Genomic DNA, 26,698 nt, shown 5'->3' on the forward strand with positions numbered 1-26,698 from the left:
GACCACTTCCTTGATGTTGGTATTCTTTAAGTTCCTTTGGTAGTTGAAAGATGGTTCATGGCACAGAAAGTCTGTGTTGAGATAAACAAGTAGTGACTGCATATTTGTCTTTATTCAGTGGATTTTGAACAATTAAGTATTCAGCAAGAGGAACTGATGATAGCTATAAGTGCCTTTGCCATTAATAATGGGAAAATGAATAATGGAATAGCAACATGGATCAGTGGTACAAAAGCTGTTCTAGCTTGGTATGTATTTATCGTACAAAGAAGCAGATTTTGCTTGTGTGGCCGTACCACTTTGAATGTGCCTGATCTCATCTGGTCTCGGAAGCTAAGTAGGGTCGGGCCTGGTTAGTACTTGGATGGGAGACCATTTGTGAATACCAGATGCTGAACCAGTAACCCCATGGAGTTTGTTCTTATCAGCACAAGAAGTCAGTTTCCACTGTGTCTTTATGTCCTTTATTTTGCTTGACAGTTTGAACCAAGAGACATTAATTAATGATTGTCTTAGCAATGGAATTAGAGCTACTAGATTTTTTGTTAAGCTTCATTCTAAAAAGACTGATGTTGTTTATACAAGCTCTAAGTAGTTATATAAACCCATATTATTTACTGGAGAAGAAAGAACTGAAGTAACATCAACATTGATTAGAGTTGATAAGGCTGCCATAGCTTGGTATGTGCTGTTTCTTCAAGGAAATTGTCTTTACTTGGCAACTTTTAGGTATGTTTCCTTCAAGGTCTCTGGTTGTGAACTCCTTGCTTTAAAAAAAGGTGTTGGCTTGGATTCAGCTACATGATTGGTGTTTCACTCATTTATCTTAGCCCTGTGGAACCTGATTATTTATGATCTGAGGAAGGCTTTTAGCCGAAAGCGCTTATCATATACAAATAAACAAGAGATTTGTTTTATTGCTTTACATCTCATTTTAAATCTTAACAATTAAAGTTTTTATTTTATTCTGAAGAGCATATTTTTAGTAGCATGTGGTGGTGTGTTTCAGTTTTTATACAGACTTTTGCTGAACATCTGTTGGATGGTTTAAATTTTGTTAATATCTAGTCGACAATTTCATTCCTGTGTTCAGGCCTGAAGTCAAGTTGAAAGTGTGGAAACAGTCTGCATTTTTTGTTAGTGTTCAAGTATTTTCTCATACACACACTTCTGCAATTATTTTATGAACAAAATGAGAAGTACAGTATGGTGTGGTTGATATTTCATCCTTGTAGACTATTACAATTACTGCCTTTGCACGTGTGGTTATGATAGTTTTTGGAGAAGAAGCCAGGAACCTGACTTTTCGGCATATTTTTAGAATAATTGCAAAGTTGAGTAGTATTTTAGTTTTTTTCTGCCTGAGAAAGTTGTACTGTAGTTTGGCTTATGTACCTTGCCAGCTAAACTGTCAATATTCTATTAAACCTATTGTGTGTGAATTATTCATGGAGTATCTTTGAGATTATATTACTTTTTTTTACTGTTTATAAGCATTAGTTTGACCTTTATTTTTTATACAAAGTCTGTGAGGTTTCTTGCATTTGAAAATAGTATAGCATTTGCAAGCATTGCATGTAATAGCACATAGTGTGTTCTTCGCTGCTTACAGTAGAAGGCGTGGTTGCCTGGTTTATGTTTGCCTAAACCATAAGAATTGTTTACAGGTAGATTATTGCTTTAAGTCTGCTTCCCTGACAGATGAGCCAGCAGATTATGATAACATTTGAAATGTAACAAAAATAGTATGTTTATATTGGTAGAGTCTGTTAAAAGTTAGAGTGATGCACAGAACAATGTGTTGGAAATTAATGTGGCAGGCTGCATGTGTGAAGCATAAGCACTGCTGCTAAATAAGTGAGCCTTGTGTTAAGGTACAGATTTTTTTTAGTAGGGTGCTGAACTTGTATCACAGTGTTATATATCACGTTTCATAGAGACTTTTATCAGTGTAGATTTTGCATCCTAAATTGTAGTACTCCAGTATCTCTGTTCCAGATTTTCCAAGCAGTTGTACCCCTACATTGTTGCAGCATTGTCTGGGTTCCCCATTTTTCCATTGTCGTTTGCCATCACTGCACATTTATTTTTACTTTAGAAGTTTAATTTGTGACTGTGTAGTCTATCTCTGTACTTATACTGTATGATGGATTATAGTTTTAATTGTGCTAAGACACAACTACAGGAGGATGTGCAACCTATGGTACAGGAATATGTTTAGGAGGACTCACAGACATTTGTATAAAACAGACACCTCAAAGTCCAGAGAAGATGAGCAACCAGTGTTATAGGAACATAGACGTTGTGAGGAATGTAGGAGTCAAGAGTTGCAGAGAGGGAGAGCCTTGTCTGCAAGGAAGACTGTAATGCAAAAAGAAATGTCCCAAAAGAAAGATCAGATGTGTCGAATGAATATCTTATCAGATGGTCGATAGGAGACCTTTGAAGAAGCCAGCCATTAAAGAAACCAGCCAGATGTATAAGAGATGCTGTGAGAGTAAAGACTAAAATATTTGTCAACAAATGATCAAATTTTGATGTAAAAAGCCTGTGCCTTGTATAAAGTTAAGGATAATTTGAAATGATAGCTGTAAAGTAGTGAGTTATGCCTCTTAAATGATTTATAGTGTATTTTATAATTAGAAACTAGGATGGCTATTGAGCATCTTCAAATATGCTATTTCCTAGATATCAGTGTTACATGTATATTGAGCATTTGGTGTCATTGTTAGATTTTAAACGTATCCAAAGGAAGGTGCCGGCTGGACAAATAAGCAAAACAAAGCACCAGTTCCACAACGAAAAGGCTCAAAATGAAAGTAGAGGTTTAATAGGGCTTGTAAACACACCACAGTAGTCCACAGTACACAGAAAGTACGCAGTGTAAAATCACATCAAACGTTTCGTCAAACCTTCTTCAGACAATACAAAACACATTATCTACTAAGTTGTTAGGATTTTTTGTGACTTTTTAATGTTACATTAGTATTAAGAATGGCACACTTTCAGTTTTATATTTATCACTATGTAATTAATTAACCTACCTATTCTATTGGTTGTAGGCATTGATTTAATTATATTCAATTGTATTTAAGGAACTGACAAGTGGCTTAATGTGTTTTGTATTGTCTGAAGAAGGTTTGACGAAACGTTTGATGTGATTTTACACTGCGTACTTTCTGTGTACTGTGGACTACTGTGGTGTGTTTACAAGCCCTATTAAACCTCTACTTTCATTTTGAGCCTTTTCGTTGTGGAACTGGTGCTTTGTTTTGCTTTATTGTTAGATTTTACCTTATAAATACAATAGAAACAAGTGTAGAGTGTTTGACATCTATTTTATCATGAAAGTACAGGTAAAAGAAAATATGAATAACTAGATGTACATTGTGTTAACAGTTACACATGAATATTTTTTATGTCTGTGTATTGGGTAGGTTGCAGTGAGATTTGTAAAACAGTGTAATCCGATTGCTTGTAGTGATATTAAAATTACATTTTGTATACATTTAAATATTCTGTAATCCTAACTGTGCTGCACTCGTGCTCGCATACCAGAAAAACAACTGTAATTACCTAGATATTTACGTGATACATGATAATTCAAACCCCCCTGGACAAATCTTCCTCCCTGCAACCAGCCAAGAAACTGTTTAACAATAAGCAATGCGGGAGTGTCCGGTATCACTGTATATAGCTGCAATTGTTTAAACAGCTCTCTTCATCCCAAGTTTCAGTGCATGTATGTGGTTGACTTACTCACAAACTTGCTATTTATACAAAATTAAGCACTGCTTTTAATTATTGTTAATCTGCTCTATGCGAGCACGCTACCAGGTGACCTCCATTAAGTTCCCTTGCCATAGCACTCTCGGTTCTTTTTCCTAAGGCCACAGTTTGCTTTACCTAATTAATATTATACTCATTGTATTTAGCCTAAAAAACAGAAGTTTAACTCTCTCCATTTCTACTTAGCCTACCCTTTTTTGTTTTGCCTATATCCCTTGTATTTTTATTTCTGGGGTACTGGAACTGGCTACGTACCAGTGGACCTCCAGACACCTAAACTGATTGCTTTTCTGTTACATTCTGCTGCAGGTTCATCCTGCTCTATTTGCCCTTGCTGTAGTTTGGCTCACTCCGCTTCCATACCCCCAATTACCACCCACCCCTACATACCCTAAATTTATTTTCCAACCATCTTGTCTCCACCCCAAAGTCATCCAGTCACACTACAGCCACAGACACACACCTCACAACCATCTCCCTCCTCTATTTTCACCACCCCCTTTTCCCCTTACAGTTAAAACCCACTCACCTACCCCTCCCCTTTATCCCTTCTTCTACATACTATACACACCTCTCTAATCTTATTCATTGTGACTTTCATCCCCTCCTCCACATACCACTATAACCATGCTTAGTAATCTGATAATAACATCACTTCTTCTTCTACTCTCTATCCTTACATCTTACCATACCAACATTCATTATCGCAAATCAACATCTACCTCCTCCTGTATCAATAATTCCCTTCTAAACATGGCATTTAATACCACGTCTCCATCACTACACAACACCTCCATCTCTCACTTTTTCTGTTATAAAATACTCCAGCTGTCTCTCTCTCCCACAGCATTCGACTTAAACATAAACACCTTTGAAAAAATATTATCCTCCAAAACCCACTTTAGAACCTACCATCCTCCTTATATCCACCCTAACCCAGGGCCTACCCTACCAAACCCCACTCCAGCCCAAACAGTCCACCCTCCCACCCAATTAACTAACACTCCCTCACACAATGCACCCCCATCTCCCTCCTCTTCTACTCCCCATTCTTCCAAACACTTATCCATAATGGCTGTCAACATTCAAAGCCTTCTTAAAAAAATCACTGACCTTCCTGCTTGGATCTTCCAATAACCTGGCTCAAACCCCATATTCCAAACTCTGATATTTTGCCCCCTGGTTTTAACATCTATCGACTAGAATGGACCACTAAAAAGATGGAGGTGTAGCAGTTATTTACTCTCAAGACCTCTCTCTTTTCCCCATCCCTGTAAACCTGCCTGATTTTCACCCAGCAGAAATCCTAATACTAAACTACCACCTCAACGACCACAAAAAGCTTGCCATTGTTGCTGTTTATATTCCTCCTGGCAAGAAAATCCATATTCTCGAAAACATACTTTCCTGGGTTTCTCTAAACCTACCCTGTAAAGCTATACTACTAGGAGATGTTAATATAGATTGGAAGTCCTTCAATATCCTATCCCCTGTCCAAAGCATCAGTCTGTTCGGCTTCACCCAACTTATCACCAGACCCACAAAACCCAGCAAACATTTCAGTCAAGGCACAGCAATTGACTGGATCCTGTGCAACAACCCCCAACGTTATCACAACCCCACAACACTTCCTGATGCCCTAAGTGACCACTTACCCATCAGTATACAGCGATACTCACCCCTACAACAAAAATCACATATGTACAAACTCTGCCGAAAACTCAAATACTTCAAACCCTCCTCTCTCAATGACAGTCTTTCTGCCATTGACTGGTCTATCTTGCTCTCTTTTCCTCTTGAGGATGCAGTACTCAGATTTAATCACATCTTCCTAAACACCCTAGACACAATAGCCTCTCCCACGTAAAATAAGAATAAAATCTAATTATGCCCCCCGTATGCCCTCTGGCTCAGTAAAGACACCTGTAAACTAATGCATAAAAGAGACAATGCCTGGAAAACTTTGCAAAAACATAAATCCCCCACCCACTTCCAACTATTTAAAGAACTTAAGAACCAGACCAAGAAACAAATGTACAATGACAAAAAGACCTTCTACACCAAGACACAAACCACTGCTCAATCAAACTCCAAAAACCTTTGGAGAAATATTAACTTTATCCTCCACCCTGGTAAACCACAAACTCTCAATCCCTACCCTAACCTCCCTGACCAAGAGATTGCCTCTCTCCTCAACCAATTTTTCATAGACTCCATCAGCAAATTAAAAAGAACCAACCCCCCCCCCAAAATACCACTCCTAGCTGCAAATAACAACTCAAGATTCTCTATCAACCCTGTTTCTACTTCCCACATAAAGTCTCTGCCACTCAAACTAAAACCCTGTTCTCCCTCTGCCGACAAGCTTCCTCTTTACTTCCTCAAACTTGCAGCAAACTCCATCGCCTATCCAGTCTCAATTCTTGTTAATCAATCTATTAAAGAAGCTAATGTACCCAAAATCTGGAAATCCTTCTACACTATTCCCCTTCACAAAGGTGGTAACTCCAATGATCCCTCTAATTACAGGCATATCGCTATACTTTCCCCACTGTCCAAGATACTAGAAAAATGCAATCACAACTAAATACTTAACTTCCTCCTCCAAAACAACCTCTTCACCACATCACCTCTACAGCCCTTCTATCCTTCACCCACACCATTGCTGAAGCTAGGAACAGCAATAATCTTGTCTCATGTCTATTCCTAGGCATATCTAATGCATTTGATACGGTGTCACAGCCCAAACCTTTGACTAAATTGGCTAACCTTAATGTATCCAGCTCATCTCTCTCATGGTTCTCCTGTTATCTCACAGACAGGCTACAATCCATCAGGTGGCAATCTTTTTGCTCTTCTTTCATACCTATACACACAGGCGTACCCCAGGGTTCTATTCTTGGACCCCTTCTCTTCAACATCTTTATTAATGACCTCCACTCCTCTACCCCCCTCTCTAGCCTCATACAGTATGCTGACAACTCCACTCTGATTACTTACTCCACTCAATCTTACAACTTCAGACACACACTCAACAATCTTTCCTTCTTGTTGAAAAATGGCTAAATGATAATCAGCTTATCTTAAACCCCCAAAAAACTAAGCTACTCCTCTTTCTCCACAAAATAATGACTACCTCAAGACTACCTTCTCTGTCTCTTCACTAAATAATACCATCATAAATGTTGACACTCACACAAAATTACTTGGAATGACTATTGATGACCAACTAAAATTTGACTTGCATATACACCAAGCAATTAAGAAAACTAACCAAAAACTTGGCATGCTATAACCGCAACTCAAAATTCCTCTGTGCCGAGTGTAGACACACCCTAGCTCAAGCCTATCTCCTTCTTAGCGTCCTCTATGGATCACCAGTTCTCACCAACCTTCAATCCTGTCTACTGTCCAGGCTAGAGCAAAACTATAATAAAATTGCCAAATTTTCCGCCAGCTTTCCTAATCCTTCCCACCACTGCATAGCTTTCCACAAGCAACAATGGCTTGAATTCTCCCACCATGTAAAACTATCCCAACTACGTTTAACCCACGTAATACTTAATAAGGCCACTGCTTGTCGCTGTCTTGCCAATCTAGTTACCCTCTGTTCCCCCCTCATCCCCTCCGCAGTTCAGAGAAACTTCTTCTGGAAATGTACAACCAAAATGAACATAGGCAATCTCCTATGTAAATCATCCTTAACAAAAATCTTGAACAACCTCCCATCTAACTTGCGAAACATCACACAAACAAACAGCTTCAAAAAAGAACTAAAACACTTCTTCCAGAAAAATTGGACCTGCCCCTGTCAGGATCCTACCTGACCACTCTGTGGCCCATTCTTTCTTTTATCTTGGCCACATCTACATAATCTTAAAAGTTCTTGACTGGAAATTGCCTACTGCTCCTTGTACTAGTTCTCAAGTCATATGTATTTCTATATATTTCTATGATATCTCTGCATATGTTAACAATTATGCTGTATTTTTTACTTTTTTCTACACTTATCTAATTAAAACTATAATCTGTGTTATTTTATGTTTCTTTTAACTAATTATTCTGTCACTTCCTTTTTAACAATATATAGCCTCTTTGCTCTGTATCTCATTAATTTCTTCTCTCTCACTTATTTGAAAAAAAAAAAATATTAGAAACATTTAATTTTTTCTTTGTAACTAATTATTACTTCTACCGATCATTAGCAGCATCTTTTATTATGTAATGTAGTGTACACGGCATTAGACTGTATACCGCCTGTTTTATTTTTCTTTGCCATTAAGTGATGTACTTCACCTGTATTTGTCTTTGCCATTATGCGATGTACTTCACCTGTACATTGAACTAGATTGTATGCCTGCTCTTTGCATTATGAAATGTACCCCATGTAATTTTTTGAAACTCTAGTGTGCATTTTAACTAGATGTGTCAGTGCATATAGTACTATAACTTCAGTTTTTTTTTTGTATATATTTTTTTAATTATTTATGTTAACAGTTTGTCATGGAGCTTATCTCCCCGGGCCTCTACTGAAAATGGACATATATCCAGTTAGACTAGCCCGGTCAACAAATGTAAAATAAATAAAATAAAAAAATAAATTATGTAAAGAATTACTGTTGGAGATTTTCTCCTCAGGTCTCCTCTGAAAATGGTCTTGTGCTCAGTTGGACCAACCCGGTTAACAAATGTGAAATAAATAAATGCATTTAGGTATGACATTTTATCACTATACTATACTTAATACCTGTTTCCATGTGTTTACTTATTCTCTCTCAAGTGGTCTAGCAACTTTCATCTGAATTTTGAGGTACTTTTTAATGTCTGTTACACTTTGATGGAAGGTATCCCATGCTACTGGGACAATTCTTTGGTGAGGGACTTTTATTCTGTTGCTTTATTGATGGCTGAAACTGGGGTAAGGGTCTTCTGTATGGTTATGGGGAGGGCAGTAACCACAATTCATCAGAGATGCCACCTTTTCAGATGCCCAGTGTAACATTTTTTACCTAAACTTTAGATTCTGCAGGAGAGATCTTACCCACTGTCCATTTCTTTTTCTTATCAAAACAGAAGCTCAGTGGAATATAATTTTAGTTTTCTGCTGTTGCGTATCATATTAAAATATTTCAGATAATAATCATGGTGTTTTGCAACCTTTAGAAGTGGGTTAGAAAATATTTATTGTTGAAAGAACATAGGACATCTGCCATTTTTTTATATTTTTACAGGGCTACTACATTGGTATTACACTCCTAACAGTTGAGCCAGTTCTTTGGGATTTTAGAACTTATGTGGACAGTGGTCTAACTTTCAACCAGTATATGTCCATTGTCATAAGAAAGTCCTTCTGTATTGCACAGCTTATAAACAAATGGATTGTATCCAGATCTAGGTATGCCATTGTCCCAGCTTGGCATAACGAGTCTTGAGTAATCAATAAATATTTCTTTCTTTATTTGGCATTTGTTTACTGGGAAAGTTCGACTGGGTCACAAGGTACCCGTTTTCAGTGGAGGCCTGGGTAGAAAAGCAAAACAACACATTAGTTTGTTAGAATAAAAACTCAACAGACATAATAAAGTCATAGTGTTCAAGCATAAATTATGTGGAAAGCCTAATAATAGGAAGATGCAGCATTATTTACATAATAGATGATTAGCATAACAATTATTAATATTCTAGAGATCATGAAATGTGGTAATAGATTATTTTGGTGAAAGCGTAGGATAGTATGAGTAGAGAAGGGTAGGGTGTGATAGAGGGGATAGTAGGAATAGATGTGGAAAAGGTATAGGTTCAACCTCAGGGGAGTATGTGTAGCGGAAGGGAGGGTAGGTTAAGTTAGTAGTGGGTATAGAGAGAGTAGAGGTAGAAAAATGCCCCCATTGCCATGTATCTGTCCAGGCAAATGCAACAGCTGAAACACCCAGAGAGATATCGCTCTAAAAGGATACAAGGCTTAAACAATATGTCCTACATGGACTGACTCAAAACCCTGTCACTATATTCGGTATCCTACAGACTGCTAAGCGGTGACCTGTGTCTGACATACAAGGCATCCTCAGACCCATTACTGATGGATTTACTGCACATCATCAAGTCAAATGGGATCAGGAATACTCAAGCTAGGGATCTAACCCTCTTCTGCAACATCAACGGAATGGTTTGGAGGGACATGTTTATCTCTTAGAGAATACTGCTGCTCTGGAACAGACTCCCCTTCCACATAAAACAGTGCTCATCTCTGTCCATTTTCAAGCACAGCTTTGATCTGTAGATGGGTAACAGAAAATGTACCCCCAGGTCTGCCCCCCTTGTACTACTAATGGAGAGAGGCATCTCCTAAATGTTTTATCCCATGCATGGGTCCCCTCAAATTATCTATGGTATGATCCTAATTATTATCACTAGGAGTAATATACAATTCTTGACTAATGGATGGGATAGGATGGAATGGGTAAGGTAAGGCCAATCTTAACACCAAATAGGATAGGCTAATTCAAGTATGAAAAGGGAAATTGGCTAGGCTTAAAATGGCCTTCAAGGGCAGATAACCTAGTACTTACCTATGAACCTATGACTTAACTGCCTAGCAGGGACTGCCCCACAGAAAGGGGGAGAGGAAGCAATCACATAGTTTAGTAGTGTTAAACTTTAGATGATATACGTTTGCTCTGACATTAATTGGAAGACAGGTTACTGATAGAATTATATAAATTAAGACTTGTATCTCTCATAGTAATAATGTGTATTTGATAGAAAAAAAAAAAAAAAATATATATATATATATATATGTATATATGTAATTTGGTAGAACTTTGCTTCACAGTAACAGAGGTTTGGTAATCATAATAGTGTGACATTTTTAGAAATAGCATGTGACATAGCATCTGCAAATGCAGTAAAGAAATATTCATTGGCTTAGCAGAATGTGCTTGTGTGAAATGTGCTTGTGTGAAACAAAAAGTATTATACTTCTGAATGTTTTGTAACAAATGGCATTAACAATAGAGGCTTGTTAAAATATCATAAGCAGGTGAATGTATACAGGTATTCAAGAGAAAGAACTTGCTATAGGGAAATAACTAACACAGCAGAAAAAAGTTATAAACTGTCCCGTCACTGAAAATATTTTGGCCTGAAACTTGCAAAAGAGAAATGGCTAACACAGCAGAAAAAAGTTACAAACTGTCCTATGAATGAAAGAAGGCCTGCTGAAGGAACTGGTTTTCTGTTGATGAGATAAGGATGCAAGACAAAGAATGCTTCAATACAGAAAATGAATATTTCATCAAGGACAAAGTAAAACTAGATGAAAACAGACTGTAAAAAACAATGTGTGGACATTTGGTTATCCAAGTCAGCTGGGGAAGTGCAGTGTATCTGACAGTAATCTTATCTGTGTTATAAAGAAAATGAAATAATTTCACAGTAGTGCTTGGTTGGCTTGTTTCAATAAATCCGTCAGCAATTATGAATATGCAGTTGTACAGTTTGTCTCTGTAACATGTTGCTAATTTCAATTTAACAGACACTTTCTATAGTATTGAGCAGCTCAGGAAAATGAAACTACAAATTTAATTGGTTATGATTAACAGAGTTTTTATATTGGAGGTAGGTTTTAGGTCTCTGTTCCAGTTTGGGAATTAACATATTTATTCCTGTAGCCCGTCTAAATTCCTGAGCTGACACAATGAAATACAGCTGCTTAATACTATAGAAAGTGACTGTCAAATTGAAATTAGCAGCATGTTACAGAGACAAACTGTACAACTGTATATTCATAATTGCTGACGGTTTTAGGTCTCTGTTCCAGTTTGGGAATTAACATATTTATTCCTGTAGCCCGTCTCTAAGCCGCGGTGGTGCAGCAGTAGCGTTGTTGCCTCACAGCAAGAGGTTCCCGTTCGATTCTCAGCTGGAGTGCGGGGGGTCCCTTCTGTGTGGAGTCTGCATGTCCTCCCTGCGGTTGGGTGGTGTTTGAAAGACATGCGTAAGTGGGCGTGCCTTTGTTGAAGGTTGGACGTTGAGCTGGCACCTCGGCGTTCGTGAAAATCTACTGCCAATCATTAGCGGACCGGAGTTCTGCTGTGGCGACCCCTAACCAGGAAAAGCCAAAAGACAAACAACAACATTCCTGTAGCCCGTCTGTCTTTAAATGTTAGAAGGTAGAGGAATCTATATGTATGTTGTAATAATTTTGTCTACTATTGGGCGTGAAGTTTAATTGATGTTTGAGGAATATTCCTAGGTGTCTGGTGCATAACTGCAGGGGTAATATTACCATCCGAGTTTTGTATTTGCATATTTGGTTTGAAGGAGTTTTATGTTGATGGGAATTCAGTGAGGGTAACTTGGTATAGTTGATTACAGTTTTACTGTCTAGTAGCTTAGTAGCTACTTTCATTGTTTGTTTGTGTCTTTTGGCTTTTCCCAGTTAGGGGTCGCCACAGCGGAACTCCGGTCCGCTAATGATTGGCAGTAGAGTTTTATGCGCTGGCTTACCGGGCCTAACACACAACCTTCAACGAAGGAACGCCTGTTCACGCATTTCGCCACACAGAAGACGCTCTAACTGAGAATCGAATGGGCAACGTCTAACTGTGAGGCGACAACGCTACCGCAGCACCAACACTGCAGTCTAGTAGCTACTTCCATAAAAGGCTAAAAAAAGGTAGTGCTTCAGGAAGTTGTGTGTTACATACAAGTCCACTAAAAAGTTGTAGAAATTTTTATAATAAATCTTTTTTTCAGAAAAGCAGGGCTTTGGTACCAAGCCACACTCCTTTCTAATACAAGCTGCAGTATTAAAGAACTATAAATCACACATGTTACTTGGTAGATGTACTATTGAGTACATGCTTTTAGCATGTTTTTTCCGTAAATGCACTGCAGGCTACCATTTACGTAATGCAGTTTCAAGGCTACTATGTCAAAATCAGTCCAACACATGTTGAGCAGTCATTCAGGGTAGTGCATTTTGAACAGATTATAGTGAAATCTAATTAGTTGTGTCTGTTTTGCTGAAAAAGAGTTTATAAATCTGTTACTGAAATGTTGCCCCTCCCCCACTTCCTACAACACAGCAGTAAAATATTAATTGCATAACCTTTTAAATTTAACATTCATGGAGCCTAGCACAAATTTCCAGTTGCCCACAAGCACTCTCTAGTTAAGTGACTTGCTCAAGGTCTGACAGTATGGAAATGAGAGATGAAGGAATCAAATCCGTCCGCACCACAGGAGCTACAGTTTACAGCCTTAACCCTCTTTGCCAACTGCCAGACCTGTTAGTGTTTGTTCCTTTATATTTTTATGAGTATGCAGTAAGATCACTAAATCTTGTATAGAATCACTGAAGTCAAGTATATTGTAAACATTTAGGTCATGTTGCTGTTCCTACGGCTTTTCCCAGTTAGGAGTCGCCACAGCGGAACTCCGGTCTGCTAATGATTGGCAGTAGATTTTCATGGTGCCAGCTCGATGCCCAACCTTCAACGAAGGCACACCCATTCACGCATGTCTTTTGAACGCCACTCGACCGCGGGGAGGACATGCAGACGCCACACAGAAGGTGCTCCAGCCGAGAATCGAACGGGAGAACCTCTTGCTGTGAGGTGACAACACTACCCCCACACCACCGCGGCTGGTGTAAACATTTAGGCCATAATTTCTTATATTTACATTAAAATTTAAGATAAATTTATATAGGAAAAATACCCAGTCCTCTAGAACAAATCTTTATGGTCACTGCTTCTATTAAGGTATAGATTGCAAGGTGAATGGAGAAATGTTCACTTCTTCTCTTGTCATTGAAAAGTTCTGGTTTTAACTTTGGGTTTTTGTCATCAATTTTTACACAGTCACTAATGATGAGCCTGGCTTAGAATAAATCACTTGAGAAATTATGTACCTTGGCTCTCCTTACCATATATTGCAACATTGTATTAAACTTCTTTCATGTTTCATTAGAGTTAGCTAACTGTTTACCTTATCCTGCAGCATTTTGTTAAACCATTGGCATATTTCATTAACTTTAGGTAAATAATTACCATATGCTAGAGCATTTGTGTTAATTATTGCCATCTGTCATCAAATTTACTTGAATATTTAAATAAATGGTTATTTTAGTAAAAAAATTAATAATTTTAAAAAAATGTGGATTTTTTTTTGCATAAAACAAGATAAAAGTTGCAAAAGTCATTGAAAAATTGTCCACTCAGTTTTCCATTGGCTCTGGTTATATGCATTTTTTTCTGGAATGAGACAAAGTAAAGATATTATGGAGAGGGATAACATGTCAGCATTGTCTGCACTGTATAGTGAACATTTGAAAACAAATTCCAAATGTTACAATACTTGCATATTACATTGTGTTTCTGTTTTGTAACACAGTATGGTTATAGTCCATCATTGTATATGTGTCTGCATTTTCTTATTACAATTTGTCTGTTTCCCTTTTTTGTACTACATTAGCGATATTGTAACGTGACCAACGATTTGTACTCTTTTAGCTATTGCATTCCTTATATTTGGAGACAAACATGATATTCTATGTTTATTTATTTATTTATTTATTTTACATTTGTTGACCGGGCTATATATTTCTGCTGTCATACATTTGGAATAAGTGTTGTTTATTTTGTAGAATGTTTGTAAATACACATTTTATAAAGTAAATGTATGTTTACATATGTATTCATTTTATGTATATGTACATTTTATGTATATGTACATTTAATATGTTTGTATAAGTGTACATACATGGAAGCATTGAGTTGGTGGAACTTTTGTTTCATTGAGGTGGGAACTGTTGGTTTTCATTTCATTGAAATGTGTGTTTTTGCAAGTACGCAATCATGCAGCAGTGGGATATATAAGTTTCTTCTTTTCCTTACGGTTGTGAGATCTCAGGAGTTTAATATGTTTAGAGATGTGTGGTGTGGAGAGTGCATAGGAATTCCCTCCAACAAAACACTAGATAGCAGAAACATTCTGGGCAGGATTCACGAAGCCTCCGTGTAAGAGTTACAAGGCTTACACGGAGGCTGCAGTTAAACGGTGTGACGTCAGCATGTCATGCATATGCATGAGGGCATGCTGAATCACACCTAAGGCTAACACGGTCCGTGGAAGACAGTAGGGGGCGTGTTCGTAGGCTGAGCCATGCAAACGGACACGCCCCCAGAAGAGTAAAAGTCCCGAAAGTAAACCCCCACGACAGAGTCCGTGTAAATGTGAATAAACACAACACAACACATGCCCCCACAGACTACAAACATAAAATGTAGAAATGAACATCTTATAATTTTTTTTTTTTAAATTGTAAAAATGTTTGCTGGTGAGTGCGCTCGTTTGCGCGGGCGTGCCTGTAGCTTAGCCACAGTTAGCAGTCAGTGGAAAAGCATATAAGAACAAAATATGCAAAGTAAGCCAAAAAGCAATAGCGTAGCGGTAGAGACGTCGGCTGAAGAGCAGGCAGTCATGGTTCGAGCCCCCACAACATCAATTTTTATTTTTAGTGAAATAAGCACGAAACAAGTCCCTGACATATATGTACACATATAAAATTATATTTTATGTAAAATGTAATGAAATGGGCCATGTATTTTGAAGAAATGTGAGATGATAAAAAAAAATGTCAGATGTGCCTATAGCTGAGCTACAGTCTAACAAGTTGAGTACATCTGCCTGTAGGTGAGCAGTGTTTTAACAGGTATAAAATGAGTGCCCGTAGGTGAGCAATGGTTTAACAGGTGTAAAATGAGTGCCCGGGGTTGAGCAGCGGTTTAACATGCTGAAACTGTGTGCCCATAGCTGAGCTAAGCGTAATATGCATGCTGACAGCCAAATGACGTGTAAACCAGCGTAACCCATTTGCGCGGAGCTGCGCACCGCGCCAACAAGCTAACCGACGGGCAACGTTGAGCAAGCTGTAACAAAACTGCCTTTACACATACACACCTCCTAGCCTGTGTAGACAGTCATAAAATATAAAAAGCAGTGGCCAGGTTTGAACCCAGGATACCATACACCATAGTCAAGGTACTGAACCACTAAGCCATGACAGTTGCACTTAGAAATGCAGTAATAGCATATATATAGGAATGAATAGAAAGAGGAGCATGACAAAGCAGGTTTTGTGAAGCTGATACAATTCCAAAATGGCCAATCACAGATAAGTGCGGGAAAAACGGCATATATAAGCCCCATAGGCGGGAATACACAGCATAACCGATTGTAGTACCGACTTGCAGCCAGAATGTCAGGTGTAGGTGAGGGTAGTTGCTTCCGAGCACAGAGGTGGGACGTTGAGGAGTCCAAATATATGGTTTGGCTCCTTGCCCACAATCATGAGGCCCAACTCATGCAGGGCCAGGTCCTGTGGGGAGCATATAGGGCTGAGGCGTGGGACCGGTTGGCTCATGATCTCACCAGTGCCACAGGGATACCAAGGACTGGTGAGCAGGTCCATCACCACCATGCAGACCTGAAGAGACGGAAGCAGGACCAACTGAACCGTTGGATCCAGGAGGCCCGGCAAATGCCCAATGCCCCACTACTGAGTAAGTTACATGTAATTATTTATGTAAGAAATTAATCTAGCTGATATTATGGAGATGTGTATTCCAATATTACTTTATTTATATTACAGCTGCAGGTGTCCATTCTGTGAACCGTAGAGCCTATGGCGATAGGCTGGCATGGTTGCGCCACCAGGTAGGTCAGTAATTCTCTCCCTGTAACTGTAAATAAATATATAAGTATGACAGTTAGCAAAAGAGTGCAGTGTAGTCACTAATTAATAAAATGTGCAAGTAACAGTGTAAGAGGGTTTGCAAGTATTGCTTGATTACAAAAGTGTGATGCAGCCTGTAATCCAAACATAAAAATTAAACAAGTCTGAAATAAAGATGTCCCACCTGTATTATAATAGTACATAACCTGCAGCAGGCTGAAAAGTACAGCTGCAGAAGCTGAGTAAAACACGTGTGAAATATATCCCTGTTGAAATACAGAAACATGACAGAAGTGAGACTGTTGGAAAGGATTGTTATAACTACAGGTAAAACATGTCAATAAAGCCTAGAATTAAGTACCATCCTGAATTGTAAAAATAAAACAAATGAGAGAGTGTGAGAGAGAGTTATGAATCCACCAATAAAGTAGTAATAACTCCTGAATAAAGTATACTGCAGTCAGTACAGAATGAAATGAATGTGACAGGCAGAACCAAACAGTAACGTGTTGAAAACGGTACCACAGCTAGAATGTGTGTCCCAAAATCTGGATATGTTGCTCTCAGTCTGCAATATGCAGATAGTATGGTTGTCTGAAATACCAAACATCCACAGTTGTCTATAGCTGTATAAAGCAAATGTAGCAGGATGATGTAGCTGAACAGAGCCAGATATGAATGTGTATGAATAAAAATGAAAATGTATATTGATGTAGCAGTAACATTCCTATCACCAACTTGAAATAGTTATCACATAGGAAACTGTAGGCAGAACTGTAGTGTGTATATATCTGCAGCTATTAGAAATGTACAGCATATGTATTGGTATTTGAAGTTGTTAATTAAATTTTCTTCACCCTACCCTATAACCACATATAATCCATTCCACGTGAAATTGGTATGTGCAATCACAATTAACACCCCTGGACATTTGTCGTGTTGGTTCATACATATTTGCATGTACGTTGATGCATCTGCCCTGTTCATACATCCAAACCTGATGGCCTGTTGCCATCAATCAACCCTGCATGTTGTTGGACTGTGTATTGTTGTTCAAAATATGCATGTGTTATGCTTGCTGTTCAATGGTTTGAATATCTGGGTGTTTGGTTAATGGGAATACTAATGCATGCTGTTACAACTAACTGTGAATGGTATTGTACGTTACTAACAAAAACTGTCATGACATAATGCAAAACATAGGACGACAGGGAAGGCGGGTTCCAGCGGACCCACCTCTCCCTCCTCAGCTGGCGAGTGCACCTGGCAGTAGTGCCCAGGCCGGACCCTCCTCCGGTTGCCCTGTGCCACCTGTGGGTGGAAGCGCTGCAGGGGATGGGGCTTATCCCCCCTCTGCAAGTGTGGCCGGAGGAGAACATCCACTCACCCTCCGTAATGTCCGGACTGTGGTGCGTAGGGAGATCCGGGATGCTGTTCTTGGGCCCCTACGCCAGCTTGAGGCACGGGTGGCACAACTAACGGGCATGCCTGCTGCCCGGCCTACACAGCCCCCAGCACAGCCCCGACCTGGGCAGTGAAGGCACAGTGGCAACTGCCCATGGGTGGGGATATCAGTTCCACTGTTGCCATCTGTGGGCTCATGGGCTCTAGATATCCAAACATCCGTCCCCGTCAATTGTGTAACCCCCCCACATGTCATACACCGCCCCTGTATGCGTCTTGTTTGTCTTGTCTGTTAACCTACCCAACCTACCTCCCCAGCTATACCGACTTCCTGTACCTGACATACCACCCTCAACTGAAAAAAAAAAAAAAAAAAAGGGCACTCTGTACCCACAAAAAAATTATGTCCCATACATAGCTGCCCATTTCGCACACATGTCTGCTGAACATGGAAACTGTCAATTACAATTGGCTGTACAACAAGTATTATTGTTGTCCTTACACCTCTCTCAGGGGTGGAAGGTTTCAAATGTCACATCAAATTACAAACATATGCACAGCTGTTGCTGATGAAGAAATGGGCAGCTATGGGCCTTACCTACATCCCTCCTGCAAAACCCGAGCTTGTTTCCCTACTGTCTTACCCTCTTTGTGACCCCTTTTTCACCACTTTCCTGTCTCCCCATTTTCATTTCTTTCAAAAAATAGCTGGTGTGCAAGAGTAAGCACTTTTAAGCAGTTGTAAGCGGGTGTGCGCGGAGCTGAACGCCAGTGCGCATGTGTGAGCTCCGCAAACCAGCGCTAACCCGGTTACAACTGCTTAAAAGTGCCTTAGTCACTCTGAATGACAAGGCCTGTAGTCTGCTCAAAAGCAAAATAAAATCCCACTGTCAGTCCCGAACCCAGGACCTTGGAAACAGTAGTCTGCATGACTTACCACTAAGCCATGACTGTTATATAAGAACATTGTGCTACAGTAAATATATCATGTAATAGTAAGAATGAATGTAAAGGGAATATAGGATGTGTAGTACAAAAAGCATGTCATGTATATTTACTGTCAAATGTAGTGGATTTCTATAATAGTAGTCTGAACAGAAACAGCCATGCTAGTTGGTAGCTATTAGGTAATAATGTCACTGTAGCACCTTGCAAGCCACACACATACTCACAGCAGGATAATCACTGCCCATACCCCACAACCTCTTACAGCAACACATCTGGACTAAGTAATAAAAAATGTGGAGCAAAGGCCCAAAAACAGGGACACATTCCAAATATTGCTCCAACAAACTTAGACAGTTCAGAGAGTAACAGGATTTGCATTATGTTGGATGTTGGAAGGGTATGAAGTCTGAAACTGAAATGTTTGTCACTATAGTCTGCCTTGAGCCTAGAGTGGTTTGCCAGAAAAAGCTGTTTATGAGATATGGACCAAAATATGAGGCAAAAATGTGGACATCCTGCAAATATCTGTACACTTGAGAGGTCTGACACTGCCATATTTGAATAGTTAAGAGCCTAGACATAGCAACAATGACTGAGTTACAGGGATGCCCCACAGACTCCCTGTGAAATGTACAAACAGTAGGCAGAAAGGTGTTACAACACATGCAATGGTAACTATGAAGTACTGAAAGTATGCACCACTTGCACGTCGGAAATAGTGTAGTAATACATATGCTCATGCTAACCCACAGTCACAACTGCAGAATACCAGGCATATGTACCATTCCATGAGGCAGATAAAAGATGCACCTGAGAGTCTCTGGGGCCTGCTCAGCAGCATACTCAAATACCCTAATAGATGTCAAGGCCCACACCATGGCCAGACCACACTGCATGCAGTAACACCCTAGCAGATATAGCAAGCATTCCAAGGTGTGAATGTACATGGAAAATAGGAAAGCCACAGCAACACACTACAGTCAAGATACCTAGCAGGCATACAAGTAGTGAATGTAAAGGGCAAATATTGAAGCCATAGCAACAAAGTGCAAGAGCCACTGCTATATACCAGTTACACCACATGTCCCACAGGAAAGCACACACACCCACATTAACAGTAGTAGTAGTAGTCTTAGGTGTCAGTGTACATACACACTTAGTACAGGAAACTGGATAAATGAATGGAGAAATGTTAATCTACAACACAGCCAGAAATATGAGAGAGATACTAACCTTTACACTCACAGAACAGTGTCCACAGCATACCAGCATGGTCCCTGCCCTTAAACTCTGAAAGGGCTACGCCTATCTCACATACCTTTTTATAGCACTGTCCTGGAATCACAGTGAGAACTGCAATCAGTACACAACTGGCTGCATGCAATTAGCAAATGCTGGCTAACAATTGGTACAGAGGCCATCACATGGACATATGCAGATACCTACAAAAGCATGCTGTACTCCCAGTCCACACATGCAATACTTTCATTGCACCCTCTGGAGGTAGGGAGAGAGAGAGAGAGAGAGAAAGAGAAAAAAAAAACATACACAAACAAAAACACTCATTAAAACCTACTAGAAAGCTGACATCTGCCAACTTGAGCAGCAGCAGGGCACCAAACCAAATGGCAACGCAAGCAGCTGTGACAAACACAGATAATGTAAAGTAATACTTTAAAAGTCTACATACTGTGAACCCTCCATATGTGTCATTGGTCTGTATCCATATGTTTATGAAGATGTGCATAGGGCAGGGGACATACAGCAACTATCAGTGAAGGCTGTACATACATATGTATGTGAGGGCATCTCTGTGCACATATCAATGTAGGTTGAATGTAGGTTGTAGTGCAATGTACAAAGTAGGTTTCACTGTTATGTATGTTTAGCAGTATGTTAGTGTGTGTATAAAGTTTTGTAAACAAACATGTTGATATACCTATCTATCATATGAATATGTATGTATGTCAATATATGTATATATATATATATGTATATATATATATATATATATATATATATATATAATATGCATATATGTATACATACATAGAGAGCGATGTAGGAATACATAGACATATGTAGATAGAATATGTAGAAACATGTATATGTAATGCACACATACAGGTATAGATATATGTAGATACATATACATAGACAGACAGATCTGACTGTCTACAGATATGACTGTATATGACGATCTCGCACTCCCCCTGTCCCACCCCCTCTGTCACTCTCACCCCCTCTCTGTCACACTCCCCCCCTCTCCATATCTATAGCACTATATGCACATTGATATATATGTGTGTATATGTATACAGACATATATATATATATATATATATATATATATATATATATAGACATACATGTATATATATATATATAGACATATATATATATACATACATATATGTATATATATATATATATAGAGAGAGAGAGAGATGTATATATATTCTGAGTGAGGCACATGTGTACAGATGTATTGCAACAGGTGCCTGGTGACAAAGGCATGGAGTGAACACCAGTGTCGAAACTGGAGTACCATACCCCATTTCAAATCACCTACACCAGTAACCACCAGATATGTGATTGGCTGCCCACCACTGCATGTGTCAGGGTGAACAGGGTCATAAATGTGTACAATAGTCCCCCCAGTGATAGTCACAGTGGCACACTATTCCTGGAATACCTGCACATGGTATGTGTCAGCAGACATGGTGTGTCAGCTATGGACATGTAGGTCAGTGTACCCCTCCACACCACACAATGGCTGCCACGGTATGTGCCTCACATGACAGCTACAGATATGGAGAAGGACACAGTGACATGTACAACACTGTGACAATGCACTCAAACACATTACCAATGCACAGTGACTGACAACACCACAGAGTACACACATACTACCCACATAGAGGTTACCACTCCTGGATTTACATACTTAAGTCACACCCATGACAGATGTCCAACAACCATAGTAACACCTCACACCATCCACAACCTAAATGACTGCTGTGTGTCGTCCTTGACATCGCAGTAGCCAGCACATGGCGGAGGTACAGGTTCCTACCCACAGATAAGACATACCATGCAATAAACCACACAGCTTAAGAAGCAAGACTCCCCAAGAGTACATGTCACACATACCCCTGCTGAATGTTAGTCAGGTAGTATGCCATATGAGTCACCCTATGTAACTGTTTGACAGGAGCAGGTACCATCACATCACATGTGTCACAATGGTCAGGGTAGCAGAACAGTATGCTGCTCTAGTCCCAGGGGCAATAGCATATTGTATTGTATTGTATTGTAATGTATTGTATTGTGTTGGTATGTAGAGTTGCCTCCTTCGTGGAGTGGAACCACTGCTGCTGTACGCCAGTGTACAGGTACATATCCTGTAGTCAGGCTAGTGTTACATAGCACTTCTATATGTGTGTTTAGCTCCTCTTGGAGTTCATGTAGCATGCAACCGGGGATACCATCAGGTCCCATTGATGCTGTGTTTTCTGCTTTTCTGAGGCGGCTCTCACCTGGACATCTGTGATGATAGGGAGGTTACATTCAGCTGGGATAAGTATGTCTTAGTTTGGGGGAGAGGGAGGGGGGAAACTTGCACTGAATCTGTCTGCCACAACGTTGCCAATATCTGTGGGTTCAGTGAATTATTTGTTGTTGTGTACTAAGTATGAGCATATTGAAGGGTTTCTGACCAGGTTTTTAACATAACTGAAGAAGGCCTTGTGGTTATCTGTAGTGTCACCAGTGATTTCCCTGTCAAAGTTGCCCATGGATGTTTGTATAAGAGAAAATAGCTCTTTACTAGTGCTGATCAGACATGCCTTCCTTTATGGAATTATGCTCTGTCTTGCAGTAGCTTCCATCTTTTGTTATACAATCTGTCTATGGCTGGGGTCCACCAGACAGGATGCTTTCCCTTTGTGGAGAGTGTCTTGGTCTTATATGGGATTGCATGATCCATGCATTCTCGGAGATGTCCGTAGAAATCATTTGTGAAGGAGTCAGCATTGTGGGTTGTGTCTTCCACTGGCCCAGTGGGCTTAAACGATACCATCTCAGTGGTACGAAGTGTAAAGTTTACATTTGAAATGTTATTCACTGTAGTCGTTTGTGCTGGTGGTGGAGGTGGGATATGTATATCCAGGGCAATTAGTTTGTAGTCAGATCACAGTAGTTGATGATGTACCCCATACAGTACCTCGATACAAACCCCCAGAGTGAGGAGGTGCTTTGGACCTGAATCAGTGTTCTGACTGCTGGGGTTTGGTAGTATGTCGTATGGAGTGTGCCAGATACTGTTGCACAGTTGTTGGCTGAGCACTGATACCTGGCCATTTACATGTGTATCCACCAATAGACAGACAGATGCTATATATGTGAGATATGTTGTATCACAACAGTCGAGTAGCATGTGTAGTATGTGTGCCAAATTCTGCTGACATATTTTGCTGATATCATTTTATTTCCTTTTTCAGGACCATGGCTCACCAGCGCAATCCAGCATACTCTACAGCTGAGGATGAGGAAATACACCAGAGCCTGGTGTGGGATTATGTAATACTCTTTTCCCGCACCAGCCAGAATCAGCAGGAGAGGGCTGCACTGTGGCAAGACCTGGTCCGTCGGGTAAGTGACATAGGCACGCATAATAGGACATATGAGCAGGTACGACATCACTGCAGTGATTTAATCAGAAATGTCCGTCAGCGTGCATCGGATATCCACAGGCAACAGGTTGCCACAGGTGGTGGGGTGGCTACACATCCCCCACTCACCAGACTGGAGGGACTACTCATAAGTGTTGTGGCTCCAGCCCGCCAACAACAACAGCAGCAGCAGACCTGCATTATGATGGAGGCTGGAGCCACACAGCACCAAGACTACGAGTGTGCAGGTAATATGCCATATGTATAGTTGACTGTTGTGTACACTGGTAGTTAATGCATGTGTGAGGTGTGTCCTTGGTTTGTAGCTGTCATCATAGTATTTAATGTGCAAGTGTGATATTCTCAATATCAGCAGCTGACCTGTGAAAGGCAACTGTTGTACTACTGACCTGTATCATACTCAGTAACAGTGGCACAGTTGTGCCCACTGACATTAATTTCCTCACTTCTGCAGGTCCCTCCGGTGTAACAGCAATGCAGCCTATCCATGCTGGTGAGTGTGTATTAACAATACCTTTAATAGTCTTGATAGTAATAGTAATATTAGGCTCACTTAGTAGTGCTCTGTGTATGCATGCAGGTGTGTCTGTGTCTGTGTGTTGATATCTCGCATACTGAATAGTGTGCAAGTGTGCAACTGTGCATGTGTGCACCTGTGCACGTGTGCATGTGTGCATCACTGGTAACATTGTGTAGACATTGTAAACTGTGTTTCCTGTTTCCCTCCCACAGGTTCTGGTGCTGCTCTGGTGTCATGCAGCAGGGAACCTTAATCAGGTGCCACGGGTACTGATAATGATGACATCTGTGTAATGGCACAGGAAGGTGTGCCAGGGTCCATCATTGGTCAGCCAATTGACAGTACACAGCTGTCAACCCCATCAATGCGCACAGTCATCCTGCTAATACACCCTTTGTCACCAATGTCCCTAGGTGATGGACAGGATACAGAGTGGGCATTGACCAGGGTAATGTGGTATCTGTGGCACATGCTTCCCCACACAGCAGCCATGGGCATGGCCCTGAAATGGTACCACACAGACAGATGTCCAGGGGTTCTCGTGGGAGCATCCGTGGGCGTACTGCCCCTGTTAGACGTGCCCACAGAGGTCTTACAACCTCAGCTATGTTTCGGGCTGTCATGCAGGCACAGTCACTTATGGAACGGTACACCAGACAGGGTCTGAGGAAGCTGACAGCATGTCGCACAGCCATGACTGACAGTATGCGTGACATTGCGACCGCCATCCGTAATTTCACCAATGTCATAGACAGACGTTGTGGGGACATATTAGATCAGTTCCACAACTACATGTCCATGAGCCAGGGCAATGGTGGACAGTTGAGGCGTCGACGTGGGCGTATGCCAGCAACAGCAGCAGCTGGCAGTCGTCACGGACGACAACAGGACCGCGGCCGCCCCCATAGTGCCAGCAGCAGCCCCAGCAATGCTGGGTCTGTGCTGTCATCAGACCGCCCCAGGAGACCACGTGCACGTGGCTCTGGACAGGCCCAATAGGGATCTGTGTCCAGTCAACGAACACCTGCTTCTGATGACAGTACCCAGTCTGGATTGGTACCGGATATGGTCCGTAGCACCCCTGCAAGGCACAGGTACCGTGTCCGTGGCCAGTGACACTGATCTGTGTGACCTGGCAGGTACAGTCTGTGGCTGTCCAGAAACACTGGTATATGGCAGCCATGAGGTGGAACTGTGTGCATCCATACACACATGCGAATTGACAACACCTAGGGCTACCGCATACACGCACACACTGCATCAGCATTGCCCCACCTTGTACTGCTGTCCCTCACCAACACACATACACATACATGTCAATTGGTGGTATCAGTGGCAGACTCAGGCATACCAAGTTCACACCCTGTGCATATGATGAAACTGTGCCACCTCCTGCAATCTGTAACATCAGTGCAGGTACAGGTTAACATGTTGCTGATGCACAGGGTGACTACATAGACGTGTAGTAATGGTATCATGTTGTTAACAGTACTGTGTGCTGATATAATTGTGGGTATATCCCAGCATGCCTGATGCAGTAAGGATATGATTGTCTTGTACTCTTTTCTACACCCATGGTAAGTACCATAGTGTATCATCTGCACATGTTTGCATACTGGTGGTAAGGATGTCAACAGAAGGCCACATACATAGGTAGCACAGGGAATAAGGTAATGAAAGTATTGATACGCAATGATGGACATGTAAACTGCAAGTGGCATGTTGCCCACACTGGACTCTGCAATGCGGATGTTTGAGGATGTTGATATGTGTGCAGTACTACACGACTGGTACAGGACACACAGGAGCACCCTAGCACTGCAAGCTCACATCTCATACCATGCTAGACAGCCCCAACACACAAAACTAACTTTCACAGGAGGGAGAGTCCCCATAAATGTCAGGGATACTGTGGTGGCAGGACAGGTAGCATACATCCTACTAAGTATGGAACCACTGAGTGAAGGCTCAGTGTCTGTTATTTGACATGTGTATTACTGCAGGTATGAGCACCTGGGTTTCCATCCGGTTATTGTACATCCTGATGGTACATGGTCTGTACACTTGTGTGCGCTGAGACTGGACCCTGGCCATCTGACCTGTGTATTTCCATGTACATGTGTATAGTGCCTGCATATTTGCACTGTTACGTACTGGAAGTGGTACAGCTTGTTTGTTGTACAATGGACTACATGCAGCCCTGCTTACTGTAGCTTTGTTTGCATGCATGTTTGCTTGCAGTTACCCTGGAACACTGATCCCACCTGCAATGCAGATTTACAGAGCTTTTGTGGACTCCTAGTGACATCTGCATAGCTTACTATATGTATGTCCATGTCTCACTTGACAGAACGTCACTGTTTGTCCTGTTCGCATGTACGTTGCCTGTGACACATTGCATATGACTTACCTGGCATTTGACCAAGTGAGCAGTCATATATGCCAGTGCTAACTAATCACAGGCACTCCACCCTCACATACTCACCTTCTGTACCTTGTTCCCCATTGGCCCTATGTGCTGTTAATCACCATGACAATCACAATACTATGGTAGCATGTGCAAAGGTCACTTGTCAGTCACCTCTATGGTACAGTTGTGGA

General features: G+C 40.7%; 1 protein-coding gene and 1 pseudogene across 1 annotated transcript in view; both read left to right on the plus strand.

Annotated features, from left to right (window-relative positions):
• LOC122811285 (glutamine--fructose-6-phosphate aminotransferase [isomerizing] 1) overlaps window positions 1-26,698 on the plus strand; it is a 1,619,377-nt gene that overhangs the window by 17,504 nt on the left and 1,575,175 nt on the right. The window lies entirely within an intron of this gene.
• LOC122812378 lies at window positions 283-401 on the plus strand (annotated as a pseudogene).

This window comes from Protopterus annectens, chromosome 9.part0 (assembly GCF_019279795.1).
Source record: "Protopterus annectens isolate FY-2018-M chromosome 9.part0, PAN1.0, whole genome shotgun sequence".
Taxonomy (NCBI): Eukaryota; Metazoa; Chordata; order Ceratodontiformes; family Protopteridae; genus Protopterus; species Protopterus annectens.